Raw genomic sequence first — 25063 nt, forward strand, 5'->3', positions numbered from 1 at the left:
AATAGCAGAACAGACACCAACCTGAATTTAGAAAGTGTTTCCTCTTTAACATTATACAATGAAATCATGGGTTTAGGGGGTAGGGTGGGGGAAGTATTAAACAATGTGAAAGTCAGGCTTACAATCTAGAATTTTTATATCTCTTCCCTGTGACTATTTGTAGATTGGAAAATGGAAAACAGGGAGAACTGAGCACCTTGTGGATTTGTATGGAGTCCCTGAAGCCACTATGTCATCTATCCTTCCCTACACTAGATTCCCTAGCAGAGGTATCCTTCACTCTCCACTCCTTTCCGTCTATACAATCCTATCTATCCTTCAAGGCCTAGCCCAAGTCTCTACCAACTCCAAGCCATGAATCAATCAATCCATAAACATTTACCAAGTGCCTTCTATGTGCCAGGCACCGCGCTGAGCCCGGGGATATAAAAAGAGGCAAAATTCGATCCCTGCCCTCAAGAAGCGTATACTCGAATGTAGGAGACAACATACAAGCAAATCCATAGGAAGCAAGCTATCATACAGGATGAAGTGTTGCTGTTGTTTGTTTGTCCTTCATTTTTGAAGAGGAGCAAGATGACTCCTCGGTCATCAGAGTCCAGTCGGAAAACAAAGGTCAGAACAACTGGCAATGGCTCAGAAGGCAACAGATGACCTGGAGGTCTTCTTTTATTTCTTTTGAGGGACAATTGGGGTTGACTTGCCCAAGGTCATATGGCTAGTAAGTGTTAAGTGTCTGAATCCAGATTTGAACTCAGGTTCTCCTGACTCCAGGGATGGTGCTGTATTCACCACACCACCTAGCTACCCCAACCTGTGGGTCTTCAATCTCTGACCAAAGTTCTAAGGGTTCCACAGTTCCTGCTTTAGCCACCTTCACTGCCATTCAAACACATTGATCTCATCTGGCCATTGCCCTGAGTGAAATCTTCACCACTGGACTTGAGATCCATCAGTTACTCTCAACTTGGTTTAGACCTGCTGAGGTGTGGACCCTGCGCATGCTACTACATTTTGGAACCACGGGTGAGAGTTGAGAGGTGGATGAGCAGCCCTGAGAAGAGCTCAGCAAACCTTCCCATAAAAGGGACTCATCCTCCCTGAACACCCCACGCACCTCTACAGGATGAATAGGAAACAATTAACAGAGAGAAAGTGCTAGTTTTGAGAGGGTTGGGTAAGGCTTCCTGTAAAGGATAAGTTTTAATTGGGACTTAAAGGAAGCCAGAGAAGCCAACAGGCCTCAGTACAAAGCAGTCATGAGAAGCTGAAGGGGTGCCAAGATGATCAGGATGGTAAAAGGAACCTTGCTCAACTAAATCAACTCAAGAGGTTCTCAATGACTATTTGTGTTGAATGTGGTTCTCGTGCTATGGCTAAATCAATTGACTTTGGTTAACTGTTGAATGACCTATACGTATCTAATCTTATTCTTACCAGTCAGGCCTAGCCCCACACAGGCACTAAACTCATCAAAATTATTGATTTTCTTTTAATTCCATTCAATTTCAAATTATCCACACTAGTGGAGTGGAAGAAGTCTAATGTAATCTGTCTTTCAGGAACAAAATAAAGGTCTAGGTCTGAAGTAAGTATAGCTAGAGAATCCAATAGTTACTCTTGGTGCATGCCAGCACCAATCAATGTCTTGAGGGTAATCCTAGGAATGCTTAAAGTAGGTAGGTGGTATAGTGGGTGGAGTATTGAAACTGGAGTCAGGAGGAACCCAAGTTAAATATTGCCTCAGACACCAACTGGCTGTGTGACCTTGAGCAAATCAGCTTGCCCTTGGGTACAATGGGGATAATAATAACCCCTAGCTCACAGGGGTTCTTGTGAGGATCGAATGAGACATTAAGTGATAACTGCTTGGCAAACTTTAAAGTGCCACATAATCAATAGATGTAATTATTGAACCTAAGTTCTGTCAGTGATCTGGTTACAGATGCTGAGAATCCAGTTAGTCCTCAACTACCTTAGAATAGAGCAGACTGACACCTGCTGGACATCTTAGTTTGCAATGCCATGGAGTAATTACTGAGTCCTTAATATTATGGAGTGAGTGCCTGTTCCTTCAGAGCTTCACAAACCACAGTGGATTTCCCTCCAGTACAAGTAGATTTAATTGGCTCCATTCTAATTATGCAATACCATGTATTGCTTGTACTTACTGTTTAATGTGGGCAAACAATCATTAGATAGGTGATGAAATATAGCTGATGACAAAATGCCTTGCAAAATTCGAAAGGCGAACTCTGAAGAATTCTGAAAATTCCTTGTTAAAACCTGGTACAGTATCTCAAATGGGCAGAACATATTCAACAGCTCAAAGAAAATGACAATATCCTGTTCTGGAAAATGATACATCTGGACTATGGGTTTCAGGGAGTCTGGAAGGAACAGAAGACAGAGGGAAGCCAACAGGTGGGATCACCATTTACCAGCAGGCTTCATTCTGGTCAATCATTGGAACTTTTCATGCCTAAAAGCACTTTTTGGACCCATATCACTTTTAAGTAAATTTTAAGTTACTTTCTTCCTAAAAGGCATTCAGTTCCCTATGCCACCACAAACACATACCACATCTGGAAAAATGTGAATTCCCCTTTCATTTCCATCTGTTAGTAAGGGACAAGAATTCCCCTAAAGCTTCCCTCCTCTCAAAGGTAAAGGCAGAACTTGGAAATCAGAAACCCATTCTCTTCATATAGGCAGAGTCATAAGAGCTAGAAGGGACCTTAGAGGTGATCTCATTCAAAACCCCTCATTTTATAGTTGTGGAAACAGAGACCCAGCAAGAGCTTAAGGGACCTGTCCAAGGTCACATAGGTAGTAAATGGAAGAGCCAAGATCTGGGTCCAGGTCCTCAGACTCCAAATACAAATCCGTAAAATGTTTTTCCTCCATTCTTAAGTAGTAGAATAAAACAAAAACCTTTCTGACATGGAGAAAACCACTGTGCCACATAATAGATTTTCAAGTGGCATTATTTTTGAAAATGAAAAGCAATAGGCAGATGTAATATAAATGATCCTTGATTTAAAGGAACATCTCTCATTAGTATCATAATGGTAAAGGGAAGAGAATAAGCCTTTATATAGAACCTATTATGTGCCAGATAGTACATGTCTGTGCTAAGCACTTTTACAAATATTATCTCATTTGACTGTCACAACAACACTGTCAGGTAGACATTAGTACAATGGGAAGAGCACTTGCTTGGAGGTTGGAGGATCTGGGTTCAAATCTTACCTTTTTCACTTACTACTTGTTCCATTCTTTCTTTTTTTTAAATTAATTTGTTTATTTACTTTTAGTTTACAATATTCAATTCCACAGTCCCTTGAGTTTCAAATTTTCTCCTCCTCTCTCTTCCTCCCCTCCCCCATCACAGCAGCATGCACTCAAATATAGGATCTACAAATATCTTCACATTAATTATTAGTCAGGTTGTAAAGAAGGATTATGACTGATAGAATGATCAGTGGGAAAGAGGAAACAAAACAAAACAAGAAAAAGAAACAGCAAGATGTTTGTTTCAATCTGCATTCAGACTCTGCAGCTCTTTCTCTGGATGGGGATATCTTTTTCAATCATGAGTCTTTTGGAGTTGTCTTATAACCTTTCATTGCTGAGAGGAGCCCAGTCTATTGAAGTTAGTTGTCACGCAAACGTTGTGTCTGTGGACAGATTTCTCTTGGTTCTGCTCTTTTTGCTCAGCATCAGTTTATATAAGTCTCTCCAGGTTATTATGAAGTCTGTCGGCTCTTCATTTCTTATAGCACAGTAGTATTCCATTACATTCATATGCCACAACTTGTTCAGCCATTCCCCAATTGATCGGCACCCCCTTGATTTCTAATTCTTTGCCACCAAAAAGAGCTGCTATAAATATTTTTGTACACACAGGTCCTCCTCCCACTTCTGTGATCTCTTTGGGACACAACCCTAGAAGTGGTATTGCTGGGTCAAAGGACATACACTTATTTATAGCCCTTTGGGCATAGTTCCATATTGCTCTAGAAAATGATTGGATCAGTTCACAACTCCACCAAAAGTGCATTAGTGTTCCAATTTTCTACTTCCTCTCCAGCACTTATCATTTTCCTGTTTTGTCATCTTAGCCAATCTGGCCAGTGAGGTGTGGTACATCAGAGTTGTTTCGGTTTTCATTTCTCTAATCAATATTGATTTAGAGCATTTTTTTCATATGCTTATAGATACCTTTAATTTCATCTTCTGAAAACTATCTGTTCATGTCCTTTGACTCTTTATCAGTTGGGGAGTGGCTTGTACTTACTACATTCTTGAGCAAGTCATTTAACCTGCTCTCACTTTCCTCACTATAAAATGAGGGGATTGGACTAAATGGGGCCTGGGTTTCTTTCCATCTCTATATCTATAATCACAGTTTAGAATTGGAAGAGTGCTTAAAGATCCCCCATAAATCAATCACTTCATTTTACACACAGGGAAACTGAGACTCAGAGTTTTGGTGACTTATTCCAGGTCACACTGGCACAAAGCAGTCAACCCAGTTTTTTACTTCAGATCTAGGGCTTTTCTTCCACTCTCACATATGTGAAGTTTATCTAATTTTGATGGTGGGCACAAGGAAAAGAGAGATATAGATTCCCTTCAGCATCTTTCCTCTAACTCTTTTCTCTCTCCTTCCAGGAGCAAAACAAGAAAGTATCTAATGGTGTGAAGTGGGGGACAGAAGCTCAAATAGAAGCCCAAGGCAGTATGACTTGATAGCAACAGCACTAGATTGAACAGGAGATGAGTTCTCTGAACCTGGTTCTGGGCTAACTTGTAATGTAACTTTAGGCAAGTCTCTTCATTTCTTTAGGCCTCAGTTTCCTCCTCTGTAAAAATAGATTAGACTAGATCATCTCAATTCTCCTCTCCCTCCCCTATTATTCTATGCATTTCGTTCTTCCTCTTTCCTTTCACATTCCCTTCACTTCCAAGGAGAAAAAAAAAAACACAAACAGAAGAAACTAGGGACTAAGGAGCATTATAAATGTTTCCCCTCATTCTTAAATAGTAGAATAAAATGAGAGCCTTTGAGACAAGGACAAAAGGCACTTCCCCTTCATTCTGTCTCACCTGACATCACATCATTCCTTAGTGGAGTGATCAGCTTGCAGTCTGTTCCCTTTGTCTTGAGTCTCAATGCCAAGTGCTCCTCAGATCACCTAGGTCAGGAACATGCTTATTATTTGCTTCTGGGACATATAAGCAAGTCATTTAATCTTCTTAGGTCCCAGCTGAGTGAAGGTGCTGGGCTTCTGATTTCTAAAGTGCAATTCAAAAATCCCATGATCTTTCACTCTCCCGGCTTGCTAGTGGGTGTGGGGGAGGAGGAGGAGGAGAAAGAGCAAGGACGGTATATGGCCATAGCCTTCTAGATTGACACATCTCATTCAGAAAAAGGTTCCAGAACTGTACTGGAATTGGCAGGAGGGGAGGAGGATGTGCAATGAAGCAAGGGGGCTGGTAAAATAGAAGAGCAGCAAATGCAGAGTGAGGCAAAGTATGGCTGGGGCCTGCCTGAAGTTGGGGATCAGGTTAGGACCCCATAAATCAAGACACTGGGGCCTCAGGGTGGAAATTCTCAGCAAAAGGTTTAAAACCTTTTTTTTCATGGTTTTGTGTCTGATGATAAGTTTTTAATTCCCCTTCTTGCAGTCACATGTCGTTGTTGACAATCTGCTCTGTCCTATGCATCTTTCCATTGTCCTTTGGGGTTCACCACAATACACGTTTTCTGAGATCATGGTGCTGCACATATGTGTTGTGGGATAGAGAGGGGATAGTCCATGTATTGTTATTAAAGCATTTGACATCTGCAGCAAGTAAAAACTTGTAATTGTTGAAAGCACTGTATGATTTATTCAAATGCAATTAGCTATGGGGCTTCAGTTGTAAGTATAGGAGTGGTGTGGAGAATGGACGCATTAGTTGTGAGAATTACCTGGCACACAGTAAGCACTTAATAAAAGCTTTGTTTCCTTCCTTCCTTCCTTTGTTGAGACAGAGAAAAGAGAAGCCATCTGTTCTCCTCTGATCAACCCAGGAACGATCTGAGGGGGAGACTTCAGGAGCTTTTCTAAATATGGAAGGACAACTCTGGGGTAAGGAGATAAGTAAGCAAATGGAAATGGAAAAGTTGGAGACAAGAGTGATATAAGTAAATGAAGGGAATTTTGACCAAGGATGCCAAAGATAATCTAGGAAACAAAGTAAGAATTTTGCACTTGATTCACAGAACAATGGGAAGCATTAAAAAAAAAAGTAGGTAAAATTTTGGATCCATAGGCAACATTTTGCAAAAAGACACACCTTCACGCCAATGCCACCTGAAATGCTTCATCTCTCTTACATTCATTCTTCACCTTCATCTAGAATTTCCATCCCTCAATCCCTCAGTATTTTCTCTTACTTTACTAAGAAAATCGAAGTCATTCAAGTTCTTTCTTCCCCTATTCTCTTTATCTTAAAATCCCTTAATATCATTTCCCACTATCTCCTCCTCAGTCTCTGACAAAGAGGTGACTCTTCTCCTTACCAAGGCCAGTCCCATTTATAGTTGCCCTTGATCTTTCCTGTCTTCTTCAGAAGAATTCATCCTCAATAATCCGCCCCATTTGCCTCAGTTCTTCAACCCAATAGTGTGTGTGTTCAAATATACTCAATTCTTCCTAATCCTAAAGAAAAAAAAAACCTAAGTAAAGGTGTAGATCCAGTAAAACAATATACACAATGTAAATGAAAAGAACAATAATGACAAAACAATCAAAGATGAATGTTAAAAAGAATAAGAATCATATAAAGAAAAAGCATTGCACCAAATAAGGGATATCAGAAAACACTTCTCCCCCTTCCTTTGCAGAGGTGGGTAGAGGTAGTTCACAAGTGAGGAACATTGCATGTTAATATCATGCCTTTAAATACATTGATCAGTTTTAATTAATTTTTTCTCATTAAAAAAAATTTTGTTATAAGAGTTATCTCTTGGAGAAGGGATGAAAAGGGACACAAGAGAAAATCCAAGTAATAGAAGAACAAAAGATATCAATAAAAATCTAGTAAAAAAAATTTTCACTAAATCCTACTGTACCTTCAGTCCATCATCTTATTTCTTTCTTTTTCTGAACAAAAGTTAACTACAATCTTGGTCTCAACTGCCTCTCCTCTCACTCACTACTCAGACCTTTGCAATGTGGTTTCTGACCTTATCACTTAACTGAAATGGCTTTATGCAAAGTTACCAGTAATTTCTTTTTTTTTTTAAGCAATCGGGGTTAAATAACTTGCTCAAGGTTACACGGCCAGTTATTTCTGGGTGTGGTGCTGAGTATCTGAGCCTGGATTTGATCCAGGTCATCCTGACACTGGAGCCAGTGCTCTTACTCGCTGAGCCACCTGGCCGCCCCTAAGCAATTGGGGTTAAGTAACTTGCTCAAGGTTACACAGCCAGGTGTTTCTGGGTGGGTGCTAAGTGTCTGAGCCCGGGATTTGATCTCCAGGTCTTCTCAACACTGGAGCCAGTGCTCTTACTCAATGTGCTACCTGGCCACCCCGTACCAGTAATTTCTTAATAGCTAAATCTAATGACCTATTTTAAGTTCTATTCCTTCCCAATTTATCTGAGGCATTTGACATCACATTCTTTCCTCCCAGATTCTTTCTCCCTCTGGGCTTTTGTGCCACTACTCTCTCTTGGTTCTCTTATTAACTGTCTGACACTCTTCAATTTCCTTTGCCAGCTCATCACCCACATCACACCCACTAACAGAGAGAGTACCCCAAGGTTAGGTCAGAAATCCTTTCTTCCCTCTATATGTTTATATCTTTCAGTAACCTCTTCAGCTCCCATGAGTTTCAGTATGATCTCAATGCAAATGACTCCCCTATCTATATGTAGTGAGTGTGCTCTAATCTGGGCTCACCCTCCTAGAACAAAACTGGCTACATCTCTCACTCTGGGCTCTAGAGGTAACCTTGAGGGTTTGGGGTATCCCTTTTCTAATATTATCAGTCAACCACCCACCAGTTATGTTCTCCCACTGGTCACCTACAGTGACCAGCACCCCAATTCCACTTAACCATTTAATATCATTTAGATTTACAAATAAATTTTTACAGACATTTATAAACATAGAAACAAACAAAAAGTACAAATATTTCCCCCAACACCTTCACAGTATACTCTCTCTTATCCTATCTGAGCCTTTGAGAGAGTTCAGGCTTAGCTTCAGGTTGAGGCTCAGACTAAGCACAATTTCTATATAGCATTGGTCCCACCGAGTTCATGAACTGATGTTACATGACTGCTAGAGGAGTCTTAGAACCAGTTACTCTGGCCTGGGTCTTAAAGGCTACTCTGAGATCCTTGGGACTTCAATGCTGTACTACCCATAAAATCCTACATAGATTTGACTTCCTGACTGCCCTGGACTCACAGATGCCAGGATGCCCCCCTTGACAACTCACCATCCTGACCTTTTGAAACTCACAAGGCCAGAGCCTCCAATTCCTCTATCTAAAATGAAAAAACCAACATCATGGCAAAGGACAAAGGCCCATTTTCATAGGGCCACATGTAGATCTTGGTGAGAGAGGGCCCTAGGTCCTTCCTTTACATCACTGCTCTCATTGGATGTTATTAACTGAGTCAAACCAAGAGCAGAAATCCACCCAAAAGTCAGGGCCAATGCCAACCAAAGCCTTTTGAAGGTTCCCATTATGCCAGCTCTGTATCTGTAGCCAATCAAAGTGCCTGAACCATATGGTTAGCAGTTCGGTACCACTTACAGAATGTCTGCACGTGATCCACACTCTCTCTAAGGTCCTTTCATTATATGTCATCACGATTCTCCCAGAAGCAAGTTTTCCAACTTCTTCCATTTGGGGAACAGCATCATAGACTTTTTGCACATGTACCAATCCTCCATTACATTCATTACATATATTGTCCAGCCCCAGTCTCTCTTCCCTGAGCTTCAGTCCAGCATCACCAATTTCCCATTAGACATTTCAAACTATAAGTTCCAGAGATATCTCAAACTCATTATATTTAAAACTGAACTCATTGTCTTCCCTCTCATCAAAACCCTCTTTTCTTCCAAACTCCCCTATATCTATAGAAGGCATCACCATCCTTCCCTTCTCTCCGGTTCATACCTTCAGCATCATCCTAAGTTTCTCATTCTATCTCACCACACATATCCAATCAGTTGCCAAATCTTGCCATTTCTACCTTTTTTTTTTTGCCCTTTTTTTTTTGGAGGGGGGAGGCAGGGCAATTGGGGTTAAGTGACTTGCCCAAGGTCACACCGCTAGTAAGTGTTAAGTGTCTGACATTTCTATCTTTAAAACCTCTCATATACCTGACTCCATCTCTCCATTCACACAGCTACACCTTAGTCAGGTCCTCAACACTTCTCACTTAGATTATCATAAAGTACTCCCTGCCTCAAATTTCTCCCCAGTTTAGTACATCCTAGATATTTCTACCAATATCATTTTCTTTAATCACAAATTTGACTATGTAATTCTGGTCCTCAAACAACTCTAGTGGTTTCTTAGTGTCTCCAGGATAAAAAAAATATAAACTCCTTAGCTTGTATAGCTCTACAAGAAAAGAGAGGGAGAGGGAAACAGAGATATCAAGGTTATGTAAAAACGTAGGTTTCCTTTAAAAAAGAAAAAGCTCTTTACAACCTGTCCCTAATCTATTTTTTCAGTCTCAATGAGCATTATTCCCCCTTCTTCACTCTGTAATCCAGCCAGTTGGCCTTCTCTCTGTTCCATATACATGATTCTTCATTTCCCATCCCTGTACCTTTGCACTGTCCATAGTTGTTCCTGGAATTTCACTCTGTTCTTATCTCTACCTCATGGAGTTACATTATTTTCTTTAATAAGTTGCTCGATCACCATCTTTTCCATCAAGCCTTTCTTGATGCCCCAATTGATAGTTCCTACCTTCCCAAACGATCTTGTATTTAGCTGCTACCTTGCACACATCTGTATTGATTCACTTACCATTTATTCTGTATTTATTTTTATATCTGTATTTGTTGTCTTCCCCATTCCAGGGAAAACTCTTGACAGTGATTGTCTTACTTTTTTGTGCTCATGTATCCAGCACCAAGCATAGTGCCTGGCATAAAGCAGATGCTTAATAAATATTGGTTGGTTGATTGATAACTGTGGCAGGGCTAGAACTCCTCTCTCCTGACTGCTACCCCATCACTCTTTTCCTAATAACATGCTGCCTAATTGTCTAAGCAAACATCCCACTTTTCATCTGTGTTGCTGCCAGATACAGACGTTTCCTGGGAAATCACAAGGCTAAGGAGGTTGGCTTCCCCTTGTGAGGTATACTAAAACCCCAGACCCTTAAAAAAAATGGAACTGTCCAGTTGCCACACCAGATGCAGGAACATTTTAGTATCCCCACTGCAGAAGAAACAGAGGCCTCGACTCCAGACATGGCCAGGAAGAAAACATTCCTAATTGACAAACACTGAAGTTCACAAGGATACCTAGGGACTGGAATGAATGCTTGTTGCCATGGTACTGCTTTCAATTATGCTTGTGCAGACGTTCTCTTATCACATTTGCTCTCCTACACACAGGCCGCTTCTCCCCCTTCCTCATCTGCTGGTATTTCTCATTCTGCATGAGGCACAGAGGTACAAGTCAGGCAAGAATCCACGCATGGCCCTTGTCCAGAGTGGCTATCCCTTCAGCCTGAGAAGCCTGTGAGACCAGGGGCTGTTTCAAAACTGTCCTTGAGAGCAGAGCCCAGTATGAGGTGAACATCAAAATAGAAGTGAGGCAATTCTTACAAGAGGTTGCAGACAACATGCAGGGCTGACTGTTTCACAGAACTCTGAACAGTGTCTCAGGAGAGTGTTTGGATCAGTTCCCTGGAACAATGCCCTTTGCAAAATGCTCCTTCCAGTAAACTAAAGGGGCTGTTCTCAAGCTTATGTTGAGTCATTATTCTCACAGAATCACATATTCTTTTCTTTTCCCACTTAATAGTATTTTATTTTTGCCATTACATGTAAAGATAGTTTTCGACATTTACTTTTAGAAAATTTTGAGTTCCAAATTTGTTTCTCCCTCCCTCCCCCACCCTCTCCCCAAGAGAGCAAGCAATTTGACATAGGTTATACGTGTACAATCATATTAAACATATTTCTACATTAGTCATATTGTAAAAGAAGAATCAGAACAAAAGGGAAAAAACATGAGAAAGAAAAAAAGAGAAAATTTAATTCTTCAATCTGCATTCAGATTCCATAGTTCTTTTTTTGGATGTGGATAGTATTTTCGATCATGAGTCTTTTGGAATTGTCTTAGATTATTGTATTGCCAAGAAGAACTAAGTCTATCAAAGTTAAGAACCACATATTCTAAGTTGGAGACCTTATTATCATAAGCATACCGTGTGCTAAGTACTAAGGATATAAAGAAAAAAGTCTCTACCCTCAAGAAGCTCACATTCCAGGGGGAGGGGAGAAACCCATGTAAATATTCAGATATATACAAGATATATACAGAGTGGATGAGAAACCATTTCAGAGGGGAAGGCATTGTCAGCTGGGAGAATCAGAAAGGCCTCCTGAGGAAAGTGAAATTTGAGCTGAGATTTGAAGGAACCAGAGAAACGAAAAGGCAGAGGTGGGAGGGAGAATATTCCAGTTTTGAGGGACAGCTAGTGCAAAGACAGAAACTGGTGGTGGAGAAAGGTATAAAAAAGATGGGAAGGGGGGCAGCTAGGTGGTGCAGTAAATAGAGCACTAGCCCTGGAGTCAGGAGGACCTGAGTTCAAATCTAGCCTCAGACACTTAACACTTACTAGCCATGTGACCTTGGATAAGTCAACCCCAATTGCCCTCCTTTACCCCCTCCAAAAAAAAGCAAAAAAAAAGATTGGGAAGGTAGAAAGGGGTCAGGTTGTGATGAACTTTAAATGCCAGACAAAGGAGTTTATAATTTATGTTTCAGGTAGTGGGGAGCCACTAGAATTTATCATGTAGAGAGCTGACATGGTCATATGTGAGTTTTAGGAAAAATCACTTTAGCAGCTGTGTAGAGGAATGACATGGAGAAAGGTATGAGACAAGGATACAAATAGAAGGCTGTTGATATAATTCAGGTGAAAGGATGTAAGACCCTGACCTAGGGTGGTGGCTATGTGAGTAGAGAAGTTTTATACAAGAGTTGTTGAGAAAGTACAAATGGGGGTGGCAAGGTGGCACAGTGAATAGAGCACCGGCCCTGGAGTCAGGAGGACCTGAGTTCAAATCCAGCCTCAGACACTTGACACATTTACTAGCCTGGTGACTTTGGGCAAGTCACTTAACCCCAATTGCCCTCCAAAAAGCAAAAAAAAAAAAAAGAGAGAGAGAGAGAGAAAGTACAAATGACAAGATTTGGCAATCAATTTGTTATATGAGAAAAGTGATAGTGAGGAATCAAGAGTGAAACTTGGAGGCTTGCAAAGTTAGGTGACTAGAAGGATGGTGGTTCCCTCAACAGTAACTGGGAATTTGGAGAGAAGCAAGGGTGTGGAAGAAAATATAACGAGTTCGTTTTGGACACATTGAGTTTGAGATGCCTACAAGACACATTCACTATGTCCTGAAAGAAGCTGGTAATGGAAGACTATAGAAAGACTTCAATGGCAATACTGATGTGGGAATCATTTGCATAGAGCTAATGAGATCATCAACTGAAGTAGCATAGAAGAAAAAGAAGAGAGGCCCAGAACCAAGCCTTGGGAGACACTCACAGCTTGTGGGCAGGAAGAAGTCAGTTGATAAACTAGCATTTATTAATTATCTACTATGCGCCAAGCACTGATAAGCTCTAGGTATGCAATAAAAGGCCACAACAAAAAAACAAAACCCAGTCCCTGCTCTCAAGGGGCTCACAGTCTAATGAAGGAATTAATGTGCAGACAATCATGTTCAAACAAGATACAGAGGTATCTACAGATCCATGCATATTGATATGTTGATCTATTACAAATCAGGTATAGCTTGAAAGTGAGTTTTTTTTTTTATTTGTTTGCTTTGTATTCATTGTTGGAGAGCTATGTTGAGCCCTCATCCCACTCTTGGATGGACTCAGCTCCTATTTTGCCAACTGAGTTCTGCTTTGCCATGGTTACTTTCAGGGCTGTAGGGCCCAATGGCAGAAACAGGTCTTAAGCCTTCCAGAAGATGGATCTAATTTTTCTTTGGGCTTTGATGAACCTAAAAAATAAACAGTGAAAATGAACAAAATGGCATCTAACATTTTTGGAACACCTGAATAAAATTTACCATCTTGGATTAAGTCAACTGGGATCATTCTAGAAAGGACGATTCTAAAACAGCACTGTCAAACTCAAATAGTTCCATTACATATTGACTTCGAAAACCACAAATTAACATTATCTACATTGTATTATATTTTCATTTATTTTATTCAACATTTCCCAATTACATTTTAATCTGGCATCTTGGGACCAACCATCTGGCTACTTTTCAACGATTCTTTCCAATGGTTGATGACATGAACTACTTGATGTTTCTATATCTGAATGATACTATTTTTTTTCAAGATTTTACAAGAGAATGAAGAAAGACTACTGCATGTATTTAGGAAAATATGTACTACATGCATGTGTAATGCATGTTCTTCTAGATGTCATTGTTCTAAAGCTAATTGACAAGTGTCAATTCTGTGGTGACTTTGTTAAGTCAAAAGGAGGTGGGTGCTAGCCCTAAGAAGAAAGAAATCCTTTGATTGTTAAATTGTATAGTGGATAGAGTGCTAGGCCTGGATTCAAGAAAACCCAAGTTCAAAATCAGACTCAAATACTTACTTGCTGTGTGACCCTAGGCAAGTCATTTAACCTCTTTCTTTCTTCAACTGTAAAATGGGGATCACAAAAGCACCTATTTCTATGAGTTGTTGTGAGGATCAAATGAGATAATATTTGTAAAACATTTAGCATAGTGGTACATAGTAGGAATTTAATAATTCTTATATAATTTAATTAAAATTAAATAAACTTAATTAATAAATTCATATTCCCTCCCCTTAGGACAATGTGAATTGATGGATAGTATTCACTATGCTGGACTTCAAGCAAGACTTTTACTTCATCCTCAAACCATCCTTCTCTTAGCAGGAAGGCTTCAATTTGTTCAATGATTCTTGTTAAGCAGTAAGGGTTTCATAACTGGTTTCCAAGTTACCCTCTCAGCAGTGAATTATCTCCTGAGGGTGTAATGTCCTACACATTTAGACAATTTATGTGGCAGAGTTACCACTTCACCTTCCTTCCTCTTTCTCCAAAGTGTCCATAGCATGATGTTAACGGTTGTTTGTTTATTTTTGTTTTTTTTTTTAAGTATTATTACAGCCTTTAGGGACCTCTCAAATCAATAGTCTTCAATGAGCAACAAATTCTGCTACAGAAGCAGTAATTATTCCTCCTAGCACACAAATATGCAATGTCCAATGACAACTCAGCACTGTCATTTCTATACATGTGACAAATTTTAACAACAAACAAAAAGTTCAATGGTATTCAGTTCACAACATGAAAGATAACTTACTGTGTTTACAATGGCAAACTGTCAAATTGCAACCTAAAATTTGAGAAAATAAATAAATCTTCAAAATTCTCAGTGCCACTAGGATAAGCAGCTTTAGTCATGTAGTTTAGTCTACTATTCTAAACAGTTTATATCTTGAAATATCAAAGATGTTTAGGACCCTTGCCCCCAAAAGAAAATCTTCAATGGATTTCTGCAATGATAAAGGAAAAAGGCTTGGTTTGACCCAATACTCCATAATCTGCCTTAACGAAGTCATAATAACCCCACATGAGCCTCCATAAAATGTCACAAGAATCTCGTGTTGTCCCCCTGACACTTCTGGCTCTGGGACCCCTTCCTCCTTTTCCTAAATTCATTAGGTTTCCTGACCAGTACAACACTTCCAATTCACAGACTAAGAACCACAATTCCAGTTGCAAGGTATCTAATTAAGATGCAATACAGTGTAAATATCAAGAGAGAATTCAATAGGAGAATCATTCTCTGCCCTTGTACACAAAGAAGTCAGTCTCCTAGACTTTCCAATGTGGTGTCCCTTCCTTCCCCCCTTTCCCATCCCCTAAACAAACACCTGGGGAACACTTGCATGGGAGCAGAGGAACTAGCTCCGTGCATATTAATAGAGTGAAGAGTCAATCATTCTTTCATGTTCTCTCAGCATGTTCTCCAAAGCCAGCATGAACATCTGCTGAAGGTCTTTGGGCTGGATATGTTTTCGTTCTGGGCTTCCAGTTCCCTCCATATGGAGTCAATTTCCCCATTTTCCCTACTTTGCAATATCCAGAGCCTAAATACACTTGCTATAGACTACAATGCTAATATTCTTCTCAATAGCTCGCATCCCAGATCAGACTCCAGTTTGACTCTCCACCCAATTCTGCCCAAGAACTCCTGGGGTATTCATTTTCTATGGGGCTCCCCACTGAATCCAGGCACAAATCCCATGAGGATACTGACATCCTGAACCTTCTTCCAATGAACCACTGATCCTCTTCTCTGCTCATTATTGGCACTGAAGCCAGGCAGGATTTCTCTACCAAAGCCAGTCTGGCATGCCCCTATTAAAGATATAATGTGGGAATCCTAGTTCATGATTATTTTTTAAAGAAGTGGTCCTGAAAGAACATTATTATATGGTGGTATTGAATATATTCTTCGCTTACTGAATTCCAAAACTGTTTCCTTACCCAGTCATTTTTTTTTAATGAGATTATCTGGAAGCTTTGCAATAGAATAATGGGGCAGGGGGAGAATGCTAAGATAATGGCATTTTATTTACAGCTCTCCCCAACATTAACAAGAATAATAGACACCAGCAGCATTCATTTCAGTGCCACCCAGCACGAGCACCTGGATTTGCCCATTAAGGGAAACTGTACCAGAGGCCAAATGCTTTTAATACTATTCCTTCCATCCTTTGATTCTTAATGAGGCCCCAAAATAGGTCCAGAGCTGATCAGTACACTCTAAAAAAGAGTAAAGAGGACTGAGCTCCTCTTAAGGACATATAATGAGACAATCCTCCATGTACAGTAAATTTGAAATGGTGCCCAGAATGTGCATAGACCTTGAAGAAAGAGTGCCTGAGGTGCTGGCATTGATCATTTTAGTCTCTATGTAATTTAATCTACATCTAACTCCTTTGCTAATCCCTCCACAAAACACTTTATAGAGAATGTTATTTTTCCTTCCTCCCTTCCTTTCCTGTTTTCTTGGCCTGTGTCAGTTCCTTTTTGAATCATCAGTTATTTCAGATGGGTTGTTTTATTTCTTTATTTTTTTCCAAATGCTTTATTAACTTCTGATTTACATCTTTCATTTCTGCCAGATTTTGAGTTACAAATTTTCTCCCTGTTTTTCCCCTACCCACCCCCCTCCAAAATAGCAGTCCCACAGGATATCCCCTCCTCCAATCTGCTCTCTCCCATATTTTCTCCTGTACCCCTTTCGACTTTTCCAGTGGATCTCTATGCCCCAGTGCCTGTATATCTTATTTCCCAATTACATGTAAAATAGTATTGATAATAGTATATATGTATATATATATGCATACATACATACCTGAATATTTGATTTTAAAACTCTGAATTCCAGATTCATTCCCTTCCTCCCTTGTCACCTACCCTTACTGGGAAGATAAGCAGTTCAGTATAGGATGTACATGTGTGGCTAATGCAAAACAATAACATAGTAGACATATTGTAAAAGACTGACTATATTTCCCTCCAACTTGTTCTATTCTCTACTTTGATCCCATCCCTTTTCAAAAGTGGGTGCTTCCAACTTCCCTCCCCCCCAGCCTGCCCTCCCTTCCATCATTCCCCCTCTCATCCCCTTCCCCCCCTACTCTCCTGTAGGGTGAGATACCCTATTTAGTGTCTATTTCATTCCCACCTCAAGCCAAATTCAATGGGAATAAGGTTGACCCTTTTGCCTTCCTATTCTTCCCCTCCATTGTAACCATTTCCCCTTGCCTCTTCTGTATGAGATAGTTTACCCCATTCTGTCTCTCCCCATCTCCTCTCATTATTTTCCTCTCTCACCTCTTAATTTCACCTTTTAAGTATCATCCCTTCCTGTTAAATTGGTCCTGTGCCCTCTATCTATGTATACCTGTAAACATATATACACACATTCACATATGTATTCATATGCCCATATACCCTCATATATAGACATATATGTGTGTGTGTATTTATATTCCCTTCAACTACTGAGAAAAGTTTCATAAGTTACAATTATTGTTTTTCCATGTAGGAATGTTAATAGTTCAACTTTGATAAGTTCCTTATGGTTTCTTTTCCCTGTTTACCTTCTCATACTTCTCTTGCTTCTTGTATCTGAATGTCAAATTTTCTGTTCAACTCTGGTTTTTTCAGCAAGAATGCTTGAAAGTCCTCTATTCCATTGAATGACCATATTTTACCCTGAAACATGATACTCAGTTATGCTGGGTAGGTGACTCTTGGTTTTAATCCCAGCTCCTTTGCCCTCTGGAATATCATATTCCAAGCCCTTCGATCCCTCAGTGTAGAAGCTGCCAGATCCTGGGTTATCCTGATTGCGTTTCCACAATATTCAAATTGTTTCTTCCTGGCTGCTTGTAATATTCTCTCCTTAATTTGGGAATTCCAGAACCTGGCTATAATATTCTTAGGAGTTTTCTTTTTGGGATCTTTTTTCAGGAGGTGATCAGTATATTCTTTCAACATCTATTTTGCCCTCTGATTCTAAAACATCAGGGCAGTTTTCTTTGAGAACTTCCTGGAGGATGAGTTCTAGGTTCTTACTTTAATCATGGCTTTCAGGTAGTCCAACAATTTTTAAATTATCTCTCCTGGATCTATTTTCCAGGTCAGTGGTTTTTCCCATGAGATATTTCACATTGCCTTCTATTCTTTCATTTGTTTGGATCTGTTTAACAGTATCTTGATTTCTCATAAAGTCATTAGCTTCCATTTGCTCCAGTCTAATTCTGAAGCCTTCTGAAATCTGAAGATTCTCCTCTGAGCTTTTGAGATTCTTTTTTGATCTGGCAAATTCAACTTTTTAAGGCATTCTTCTCCTCATTGCCTTTTTGAGCCTCTTTTGCCATTTGAGTCAGTCTGGTTTTTTAAAGTGTTATTTTCCTCAGTCAGGCTGTTGACTCTCATTTCATAATTTTCTTGCATTGTTCTCATTTCTCTTCCCAATTTTTCCTCCACTTCTCTTATCTGATTCTTAAGGTCCTCTATGGCCCGTAACCAGCTCATATTTTCCTTGGAAACTTTTGGTGCAGGAATTCTGACTTCACTGTCTTCCTCCTGTTTCATGCTTTGCTCCTTTTTGTCCCCAAAATAGGAGTTTAGTGTTGGAATCTTCTGTCTGCTTTTTTTCCTTTGCCTGGTCATGTCACCCCTCAGTCACTTGACCCCTGGGCTTTTTGCCACAGTAGGACTCTGCCACCAGACAGGGGAGCTTTTGTCCCAAACACTGGGGTTTTCTCAGGTGCTGGAGGTATTAGATGGGTACCCTCTCTGAGGTCTCCACATGCTCTGGCAAGCTGGACATATACCCCAGGACCTCCACCCTAGACTGCAATCCAGATCCCAAAAGGTTAAAGCAAGAGCCATTACCCCTCAGACTGGTGGCTGGTCCCCCTACACTCTGCAGGCCAGGAGCTGAAGCTGCCACATGGCACTGGCTGGCTGTGCTGGTGCCTCAGCGGCTTCTCACCCCAGGGGCAAAAGCCACGCACTCCCACTTACTGGTCCCAAAGTCCAGACTGTACTGCCCTCTTACTTTGTCCTTCACATCTGTGTGTTGATAAATCTGGAAACAGCCACAGCTGTTGCTGATCTGGAGTCCCTCAGGCAGTGGCTGGTCAGGCCCACCCTGGGGCTAAATCCTCTGCTCCCAGAGCACTGCCCTGGTCGATTCCTGCCAGCCTGCCGGGCTGTCCTCAGCAGGAGGTTATCTTCTCTGTGTCATTTTGTGGTTTCTGTAGCCTATTTCTTTATTTATTAAAAAAACAAACAAAGCCTACACTAGTATAAGGAGTGTGGTCCCCAGTTAAGATATGTCTGTCTACATGGGTTGTTAAAATGTGGTTTACAGAGAAGCATCACTGGAATCTTACCCATGCTACCCTTCATCCAAGAGACAGTAATTCCTTATTTGAAGGGAGCAAAGGGGACACAAGGTTGTTTACTCCAGTCTCCAAGGGGAAAGCAAAACTATAATTATATCTATCTATTCCCCCCTAAATATTGGTAGTCTAGAGATGAATAGGGTCAGAATAAAAAGTTGCTTTCTTGATCACTCTTACATTTGGTAAGGTTCCCCAAGATTACACCTGTAGATTTTTCATCAATTAGTATTTTTTTTACCTTTTCTGACCAATTCCATATACTCTACTGGTATATGAATTTCCACATGTAGAAGTGGTACTAAATGATAGATCAATCCTATATTAGCACTTTTGATGTTACTGTTATTAACATTATTATTATTTATTGTCTACACTAACCGTAAGTACAATACCCATTTTTGGACATTCCTTTCCCAAGTTAGAAGTAACTAGTGTAGTTGAGATCCAACTTCAAAGCCAGGAAGATCTGAGCTCAAGTACTGTATCTAATGCATACTGATTCTAGGCAAGTCAATATTCATGTCAGGGGTCTAGGCAATTATCCAAGACTGTAAATTACAAAGATGTCAACCTGCATTGGAAGAAGTACTTCCCTCACCTGTTATTCCCTATACCAATGAAATCACAAGCCTAGTCCTTATCCCTATCCCTTTCTCAGGTAGAAGAAACTTTTCTATTATGATGAGGTATTGAAATGCTTTTTGCTTGCTTATTAAGAGTTCAAAACTTTCTTTGTGTCATTGACGCTTGTCCTGGAATATTTACTTGTCAAAATTGCAAAGCATTTTTTTTCCTTTTCTTCTAACTTGTACAAAAAATTTTACTCTTCTTCCCATTCCCACTTCTCTAAGATAACAGTAGCTCCAATCTGGGTCATTTTCAGGATGTTTACAAGTATATATGAAGACCAGAATTCAGCAATAATAGTACCTCTTCAGGGCACTCACCATCATCCTTAAGCTCACGGTGGGAACCAAACCATCATTCGTTTCTCCCCAGACAACAGGCAATCTGCAAAGGTCAGAGAAATCACAAGTAAGGAGAGGACTGTCCAGATGCCAAACTCATGGGCTCTATTCAATTAGCATTTAGAAAAGACTGCTCAAGAGCTCAGGAACATGCCAACTGGTCATGAGAACGTGTAAATCTTCAAGAACACTTGAAGGGTGAGGGGCCTTGGTAAAAAGGTGATAGTGTTCATGATATTTACATAGTAGAGTGATCTTGCCTCATCTTGCATTGTTTCTGAAGATATCCTACATCTTTTATGCAAGTAGGGTCCCAGTATTAGCATGGGCAAGGCTGGTGAAGAAGGAAGTGTATAGTTCCAGAGGAATGGATCCTTCATCTGGAAGTAGCTGACAGGGCCAAGAGCAACCTTCCAAGCACTATGAGAACTCACTATCCATCTGAGAGTCAACTGACTATAATTCATCTCTACAATAATTCATATCTTTAAACAAGTCTCACAGGAAGACATTTGAGTTTTACAGTGGACCGTGCTTTCATGGTTTAGTGGGAAAGAGGGGATTGGAGTAATGTTTACTATTCACTTAGAGAGCACAAGTTATTAAATGTTGAGGAGTGGGTAAGAGAGCCTGATCACATCTCCCACCCTTAAAATTAACCCCATAAAACAAGGACATCTATCTTTATGTTCTGAAACATTGTAAATCATACAGAAATTTCTTGTTCTTTGAAAAATTTAGTATAATTTGACTGTGGATCCTCTTGGGCCTAGTGTTAGAAGAAAGAGAAAATTTGTGAAATTTCTATGCTTAGAAAAGGAGCAAAACACCAAGCCATCAGAAAGAAGATAAGGAATAATCAAGACCAAAGGAGAGAACAATACAGTTGAAACAAGGAACAATTGAAAAGATAAAAATTGTCTGATTTCTCTTTTTGTAATGGCTCTGTTTAAATTGTCCACTTACTGCTTTATTAATTTTTTCTTTTTCTTCTTTTAAAAAATCATTAATTTATTTTAAACTTAAATACACAATAAGAAAAGAAAAAGAAACATTATAAACTTAAATGCAGAAGAAAAAAGAAAAAAATATTAGCATGTGCACAAAACAATGTAAGATTCAAAATAAATTTCCATTTCAAGAAAGCATATATATATATATATATATATATATATATATATATATATATATAAAAAAAAAAGTATATATTAAAAACTATGCATTAGTTATCCGTCTTTTCTTTGCTTCCTTGTAGGTTTTCTTTTGTTCTCTGCTGTGTACTTTTTACTTTGTTCTCTTTTTCCCCTTTCTTTCCCCAAAAAGGCTACAATTAAGAGCCAAGATATAGATAGATAGATAGATAGATAGATAGATAGATAGATAGATAGATGGATGGATGGATGGATGGATGGATGGATGGATGGATGGATGGATGGATGGATGGATGGATGGATGGATAGATAGATAGATAGATAGATAGATAGATAGATAGATAGATAGATAGATAGATAGATAGATGATAGATAGATAGATAGATGATAGATAGATAGATAGATAGATAGATAGATAGATAGATAGATAGACAGATAGATGGATAGATAGGTAGATGGAGATAGAGATGTCTACACACACACATACACATATATACACATAAACATGCATATGCATTCCTTATCAGCAAAGGTTCCCTCAATCTTCCACAGCTCAGATGCTGGACGTCTCACACTGTACAAGAGATGAAAGTTCCTGTGACTGGGACTGATGCTACCTCTCAACCCAGCTAATCCCAGGTCTTGCCACTTACTGTTTCAGCCTGTTTACTCCTCACAGGGAACAGAACTGGGATTTTTCTTCAGATCTTCTGCAATTGTCCCAGGAGGACTATTTTGCCTCAACTCACATTTATTTTGATTGCTTTATGTTCACCCTAAGGCACTATTTTATCTTGTTTCTGTTGGAAATCTGGAGAGTTTGGACATTTCTGACCTATTCTGCCATCTTCCCAGAATCTTCTCCGCTTACTACTTTATCTTGGTATTTGATACTATTATACAGAAACCATCCGTTTCTCTTAGGTTCACAAAATTACTGGCATGAACTTTGTATAGTGATTTCTGATATTTTTGTTCTTTTTTTTCTGTTTTTTCTTTTTCCATTTCTACTTCTGAGTTTCCTCTTGGATTTCCTCTTATTTTTCTTTGATTAAACTTGTTAATTATTTATCATTTTTAAAATCTTCTTACATTTGTTTATCTTTTCAATTATTTTCTTATTTTCAACTTTACTGATCTCTCCTCTGGTCTTTATTATGTCTTATGTTCCTCTTCTAGTGGTTTAACATTTTGCTCCTTCTCTAAGTAGACATTTCATTAATTTTCTCTTTCTTTCATTGACATAAACATTCAAGAGTGTGGATTTGCCTGTGGTATCATCCCACAGATTTTTATATATAGGACCTGTGTTGTCACTGTCCTTAATGTATTCTGTAATTATTTTTATAATCTCTTCTTTTGCACAATCATTGTTTGGTAAGTAATTTTTAAAATGTTTTACCTTTTGTTCACCCCATCATTTTTATTACAGTCATTGCCTATAAAATATTGTTTAGAATCTCTGCTTTGGATAATTGAATGAAAAATAATTTACTAGGTAAATTACTTCATTCTAGGTAATGTTGTAAGGACTAGGGATACAAAAAAAGCGGGGGTGGGGGACAGTCTCTGCCCTCAAGGAACTTACTTTCTATTAAGAGAAGATAATATACATTGGAAAGTGGTGGCCAGGGAGTTTGGATATGTGGAGTCACAAGGATGGTGAGTTGATGGATAGGGCAGTCAATTGACATGACCTTTCTGTTATTATTTGTTTAATTACTGTTCCTAGAGCATGAAATATAAAGTAGAGGTAAAAAGGTGGGATACATTCTTGACGGCATACAGATGGTAAAATAGACTGGAGGGACAATTGGATAGGATAAGAAGGTATACATCTTTGTTATCTGGCATGTGAACTTTTAAAATTGTTCTTGTTTATCCTTTGTTCTCAAAGAGAACCAAAGACATCACAAGGGTGATATCTTGACTTGCGTGTGAATTGGATATGAGCAGGTCAGAACTATGCACAGTCTTCAGTCTTACTCTTTTCTTCAGAGTCATCAAAATCCAATGGCAAGACAAAAGTGGATGACCTTGACCTTTCTAAATTAAGGTCTTTTCCATATCTCAATTTGTCTGAGATCACATCTATTCAATAACTAAAGTTTGGGTAAGAATTAAGACAAAAGATGCTTCAATTTATCATCACAAAGATATCATATGGAAGGGGAAGACCCTCAGAGTTTGTAGAAAACAATTGCTACAATCACTCATCCTAATCCATCAAAAACTAAACAATGAGCCACAGAGGCTTGGGTTGAAGCTATTATTGTCCATTCAATGAAAGCCAGAGTGATTTGGGTTTTAAGATGGAATCAAGTAGTTCCATTTAAAACACAATGGACTTTTTTTTTACTTTCACATTATAAATTAGTCAGGTTATTAAGACAGATTGTATCAGATGGAATGAAGCATGGTAAAGAAGACATAAAACCAAACAAGAGAAGGAAAAAGATCAGGTATTTTGCTTCCACCTGGATATAAACTCAATTCTTTCTAGTTCTTTCTCTGCACATATTCTCTCCATCATGAGTCTTTTGGGATTGACTTATATCACTGCATTGCTGAGAAGAGTCCATTCTATCAAAGTTGGTCATCACACATACGTTGTATCTGTAATTGTGTACAAATTTCTCCTGGTTCTACTTTTCTCACTAAGCATCAGTTTGTATAAGCCTCTCCAGGTAAATATGAAGACCGTGTGTTCTTCAAGAAAAGAAAAAAACATGTTCCTCGTTTCTTATAGCACAATAGTATTCCATAACATGCATATACCACAACTTGTTCAGCCATTCCCCAATTGATGGGCACCCCCTTAATTTCCAATTCTTTGCCACCACAAAAAGAGCTGCTATAAACATTTTTGTACATATGGGTCTTCTTCGCACTTCTATGATCTCTTTGGGATATAACCCTAGGAGCAGTATTGCTGGGTCAAAGGATATGAAAGTATTTATAGCCCTTTGGGCATAATTCCAGATTGCTCTCCAGAAAGGCTGGATCAATTCACAACTCCACCAGCAATGCATTAGTGTTCCAATTTGCCCACATCCTCTCCAGCATTTGTCATTTTCCTGTTTTGTCATCTTAGCCAATCTGACTGGTGAGATGTGGTACTTCAGAGTTGTTTTGATTTGCAATTCTCTAATCAATAGTGATTTAGAGCATTTCTCCATGTGCTTATGGATATCTTTAATTTCTTTCTCTGAAAATTGCCTGTTCATATCCTTTGACCATTTATCAATTGGGGAATGACTTGTATTCTTAAAAATTTTACTCAATTCTCTGTATATTTTAGAAATCAGTCCTTTGTCAGAGACACAGGTTGTAAAGATTCTTTCCCAATTTCCCAGCTTCCTCTTAATCTTGGTTACATTGGCTTTGTTTGTACAGAAGCTTTTCAATTTCATGTAATCAAAATTATCCATTTTACATTTTATAATGTTCTCTAATTCTTGTTTAGTCAAAAAGTCTTTCCCTCTCCACAAGTCTGACAGGTAAACTATTCCTTGTTTTAGGAGACTTCTTACAGTATCAACCTTTATACCTAGATCATGCACCCATTTAGACTTGATTTTGGTATATGGTGTTAGATAATGGTCTATGCCCAGTTTCTGCCATACTATATTCCAGTTTTCCCAGCAGTTTTTGTCAAATAGTGAGTTCTTA

At 39.1% G+C, this 25063-nt stretch overlaps 1 protein-coding gene across 1 annotated transcript in view; it reads right to left on the minus strand.

Moving 5' to 3' along the window:
- The window catches only part of LOC138172773 (activated RNA polymerase II transcriptional coactivator p15), a 216636-nt gene that overhangs the window by 50252 nt on the left and 141321 nt on the right, over window positions 1-25063 (minus strand). The gene's annotated exons all lie outside the window — the stretch shown is intronic.

This window comes from Petaurus breviceps, unplaced genomic scaffold (genome assembly GCF_028583685.1).
Source record: "Petaurus breviceps papuanus isolate PSGF00001 unplaced genomic scaffold, PetGlider_PUasm1.0 129, whole genome shotgun sequence".
In the NCBI taxonomy this organism is placed as follows: domain Eukaryota; kingdom Metazoa; phylum Chordata; class Mammalia; order Diprotodontia; family Petauridae; genus Petaurus; species Petaurus breviceps.